The sequence below is a fragment of the Argopecten irradians genome, chromosome 1 (assembly GCF_041381155.1).
Source record: "Argopecten irradians isolate NY chromosome 1, Ai_NY, whole genome shotgun sequence".
In the NCBI taxonomy this organism is placed as follows: Eukaryota; Metazoa; Mollusca; class Bivalvia; order Pectinida; family Pectinidae; genus Argopecten; species Argopecten irradians.
In genome coordinates, this window is record NC_091134.1 from 24,134,523 (window position 1) to 24,140,267 (window position 5,745).

The following is a 5,745-nucleotide window of genomic DNA, read 5'->3' on the forward strand; positions in this document are numbered from 1 at the left end:
TTCACTCGGTATGAAAGCGGTCCTTTATTAACGAACTGGTACTGCGTCACACACGATGAAAGGGAGAGCTTTAACCTGAGTGTATATTGATTATAATTACAGTACAATGTATGTTATTTAATATGACTGGTACAAAACGAAGTGATTTACCTCATTAGTATTCAAAGGGCATTGATTGGAAATGCTTAGTACTTGTATTACTATAGACTTAATGACATACGTCAACAGAAACGTTTTCGAAGACTTTGATAAATTATGCAATATCTGAATTGTTATCAGATTGAACTCCATTATATGTAATAAACGTCCAAATTTTAACAAAAAGTAGATACTGGGTCAGATTGAATTTAAAACATTAAGCACATTGAAATCAAAGAAAAACCAGGTTTGAACCAATAGGACAGACATTGATATCAGGACATTCGAAATCAGAAATTAAAAAATGATTATATAAATCATATAAATCTACCATTCTCATAGTGTGTCTGAACAATATTAAACGAAAGAAACACGCACTTTTAGTGGGCCTGTTAATGTATACAAATCATAAAAGCATGAATGTTCAATTATTTTCTCACGTCAACGACACGTGTGTGATGATGGCGTGATCAGCATCGTATTTACCACTAGGATTAGCACCTTCCAAGATCTCCACACACGGACTTCACAGACGAGTCTCAAAGCCGCCAAACAGGTAGTTGCTGCTTTCTCATTTATCCTGTTGTCTTTTGTACACTTCTCTGTGGTTTCAGACGTTGAACACGGTGGATGAGTTACCACAGTACTGTGAAGGTACTTTTTAGCGCAGTCAAATTTTAGGGCAAATGCGAAAAACTGCAAATTAGGATTTATTAGCGTGGCTATTTATCAACGCTATGAAATTGTTTAATACCAGATTTTTTTTACAAAATGTAGCGCTGTACATAAATTGGCGCTTCATAATTAGCGCGAAAAGCGCTAAAATAAAAAAAAATGTCACTAAATAAGTACTTTTACAGTAATGTGTTTTTGTTTCGGTTTATTCGTAATGCTAGTAGCGTTCATAATCTTCATAATCAAGTGCTTCAGAATACGACAGAAGGAGGAAAAAACTGTATAATATAGTCTTATTTTATATTTCCTTTTTTAGTGAAATTACATAACTAATTTATTTTTTCACCTATTTAATTAGGCGATGGTATGTCTAACTCTGACTCTTTTATGTCGATTTTATTCCGCGACTAAGACTCATTTGTTTCTAGTTAACCTATTTTTAAAACACTTTTGCGACGCAGTTTCGATTAATTTTAACGATTTATTATAGTCGTTAAAAACGTCGAGTAATTTTGAAAGACGCATTATAAACTGCTTGTAATTGTCAGATTGAATTAGCTTATTAACTTTTTGAGAACTTCTTTAGAATTCCAGTAATGCTTGGTACGGGTGTTACTAAAGTCCTGCTCACAACTGTGATTAAATTATGTAATGGTAGATAAAAGGCAACCGTCTGCAGAGATTCGTCTAACAAGTATTTCGCATCTTCCTTGTGAAGCCACCTAACACTGCTCGACCATATATTTTATATAAATTCATTTTAAATTATAGTGTTATTGGCATTATGCATACTACGTAGTTGTATGCTTTTGCGGGTAGGTAGTGATTGTGACGTCATTTTGGTTTGAGAGTAGAATGTCAACATTTTAGCTTTTGCACGGCAATAAACAACGTTACAATTAGCGTCCTTAAGGGCAGATTATTCTAAAGTATACAATTATATAATAATCACTTTAAGTTAAAGTCGATTAAAGTTTCATATATTGGGTTTTTGTAGTACATATGATTGTATTCTCGCTCTACTAGACACCGCTTCATCACGCACATTGAATATATTTGAGAAACCGGTGTATAGGGCATGATTTTTTTTTTTTTTTTTTTTTATTAGTTTAAGGTTGCTTCTTAATTTCGCTAATTCAATAACCAGGTGAAATGGTCGTATTTGGTGGATGTCGTGCCCATTATGTAGTGTTTCTAGCACTATCTAATTGTAAGAAAACATTTGACCAAAAATGGTGGGGACTTTTGAGTGGGAAATAGACAGTGTTCCTCAATTACACAGAAGTACCAAAATAGTCATTGGTCTGACATGGATATTTGAGTGAATTAGATTTAATCTTGCTGTGGAGACAAGACAATATTAAAATCGACATTATTCAGTTAGTGGAGATAAGTTAATTAAAACTTTAAGTAGAGGTTTAGATATATATCTTCGAGAAACACAACAACGTAAAATCATACTAATGGCTTATGATCAAAAGAAAAATTCACAAAACTCATACAAAAACCCCGTATCTCAATCTATTTTGGAATATTTAGGATGCGGTCAAAATGTACAAGGAATAATATTTGCTGTTTATCTAAAGTGGAATTATCAGCAAACAATTTCGTGTTTGTTACGGAAACACCATTATCAAGTATCGGAATTACTGGCTCTTTAGTCCGTGTGAGAGAAAATTATATCGAATTCTAAACCATCACAAGTCATTTCCACATCCAACACCACCGCCATGCCATGCTACAACCAATCTGGTTTTCCTTTGTGTGAAATAAGAACTATAATTGCAATGCTCAGGAAAATGGAAACAAAAACCAGCTATGTAAAATACATCTTTAACTTTTCTGACAATTAGTTTTTGACAAATTGATCAAGAAGAGACATTTATACTGTTAAGTTAAATTATACATATTTCTCCATCTTTGAAAATTTATTATTTTAATGCCTTGTGTTAGAAAAGATAACTGCGTCTATGTGTTTTTATCTAGGAATCTCTGCCTGTCAAAATTTGTCAGATGTATCAATATATCACGTGTTGTAATAATACATAAGATTGAATGAAATATATATGAGTAATTAAAAAAAAGCCAGATACCAGTCGGATGGACTGCTGTGTGTCAACACAGTGATGGTGACAGCTAAAGGACGGTCATCATGTAATGTCGCTCAGTATTGACAGGACCCAAAAGTAAGAGATCAATTAACCTTCACGAGTATGCAAAGTCAGAATTTAAATACTGCCCTTCATGACTGTATCTTACTGTGCAAAAATAATTTGTATGACTTTCAGAATATATCTTGAATGGTGTTAATGGTCAACATATGACATATGTAAAATTCCAGTATGACATATATTTTGTATGGCCATGCACAAATCCTGACGTGAATAGTCCGTCCTGTACAGTCAATGTAAAATGCTCTAAGTCAAATTACATTTGCTGCACTATAATTTTTTTACAGGGGCAACGAGGCGTATTACATACCAAAGACTGCTTTAAGAATGTTTTGGTATGCACTTGCAACAAATCATCTTTCTACATCAATCGTATGGGTGTCTTTTAGCATTTGTCAATGAAAACTCAGAAAATTGATCATAGCTGTTTATTTATCATTACCATTGATTGTAAATACGCTAGTATAAGTGAATGTTGTCAGTAATTCCAGACATAATATGCCTCATGGTTCTGGTTCGAGTTCGGCTTACAAGATATGGCTACCACAAATTAGTAATGGCGACACTGACTAAATTATTTGCGGTTAGGTCACAGCGATACCAGCTACTTCAACGTCCAATGCACTCTCAGACTGAATTGCCTCAGACTATGATTGTCTTGGATGTTATATTATTTATAGACTTAATAATCAGAAAATGCCAATCGTAGTAGGACGTTTAAACGTAATCTGAAACTATTATTCAAGAAATCGATACAAGGTACATTCAAAGCCATTTTTACAACTAAGATAAATAAGTCAGATAATAACAGTAAAACTTTTTTATATAGTAAATTTAAACAAAACTATAAGGAAGAAACATATCTTTCTATTAAGGATTTTCAATTAAGAAAATTGCTCGCAAAACTGAGAATTAGCAATCACAGTTTAGAAATCGAGGCGGGTAGGGTAAAAAAGATTCCTCGTTCTCTCCGGTTATGCAAATTTTGTAAAGAAATTGAGGATGAAACCCACTTCTTTTTTAAGTGTTCCGTTAACTCTACAGTGAGAACAATTTTCTTAAATAGTCATAAAGATGTAATTAACCACCATTTAACAGATTTTGAAAATTTGATACGACTCTTGTCGTCTAATGATCTAAAACTTCTGCAGGATTTAGGCCTCTTTGTTAAAAAGTCATTTGAACTGAGGAAAGCTGGCTTGATAAATGTTTAAGTTGTTGTTTTGATCTACTGTGTGTTATGTACATGTATGTTTTGCTATCGATCCCTTTTGTATGGATGTAAGGAAGCAATAAAGCTGAATTGGATTGAATTGAATTGAATTTAAATACTTGAAATATAGGGGAGGGGAGGATTCAAAGTTTTCATAAACGTGTGTTAATTTAGTTATATACGTTTTAGAGCTCAGATATGGAATGGTGTACTGTTTGATTTTACATTATGTAATTATAGAGCTACACAGTTTCCATCATACCCTCTTTTGTGAAAGGTTTTTACAGCTGTGTCATCACAACAAATGGATTTACGTCCATACATAGGGTTAATGAGACCAAATATGCTAAATCCACATTTATGTATAGAGTACTTCTCACGACTTCTCTTAACTATCATATTTATAATCCATAACAGCCCTTTAATTACAATATAGCATTACAATGCAAGCATGTTAAAGATATATGTGCCCATAGATTGCATAGTCCCTTATACACTCATGCTCACAAATCAACCGTATGGTCCTTAATTCGCACTTATGGTTCAAAGTATCACGGATATTGACCAATGATCATCATGTAACCCGGTACACATTTTGTATATTTACCATGGTAGGTGGAAGCTAATGAAATCGCAATGTAATATTCATTTATTGAGTAGGGTAAATAATGCTGAGATGTTATAACATAAAAACTCATGCCCTATGATAGACATATCTTTATTCTTTGTATTATACTTTTATGTGCATCAACGATGGTTACAGTTAATTCAAACTTCTTTTTTCATGTGTTGTTTTATGCGGAATGCAGCTTTCTCTCATATCACGCTATGTTATTAAGAGTTTGCCCATCTAAGATAGCTATTTAAGTGAAAAAAAAACCGTTATGGCATTTCACGAGCGCGGATTAATTCGTGTTTACATGGAGACAACTGTTTATATACCATCTAGGCCTACCTGATGCACAGGGGCACGTAAATGTTGTTAATATAATATTTTGATCTTGTATCAGTACTATTAGGATATGATGTTTATCGACAAGGCGTATTATACATAATAATTAATGAACATTTTGCGTGCCCATGTGCTTGTTGTAAACGTAATACACGTCCGGTAACTTAATCCAAAATGACTGACTATCATGTCCCATACTGTAGCTTTCAAAACACACAATTGCTAAATGATTATAAAAAGTTATCTGAATGAAAGACACAAAAACATGCTGTCGAACAAGAAACCACACATAGTTAACGTATAGTGGCCTACCATCTGGCCGAGAACATGCCTCCGCTTCGCTCATACAATCCTGTATCACAACAAAAGTCGGACACTCGTATTGAAATCTTTCGTCATATAAACAACTGCTAACGAAATAATTTAAAATATAACAATCAAGTTCCAGAACCAAAACATCGTCTGATCATGGTGATCGAGAGCGAATCGGAGTAGCCTTGACCACCAATATATGAATGCAATTACGACGAAAGTCGTGACATCAAGAGAATTATTTATTCACCCAGATCAGATACAACAAAATGATCTTATTTTGT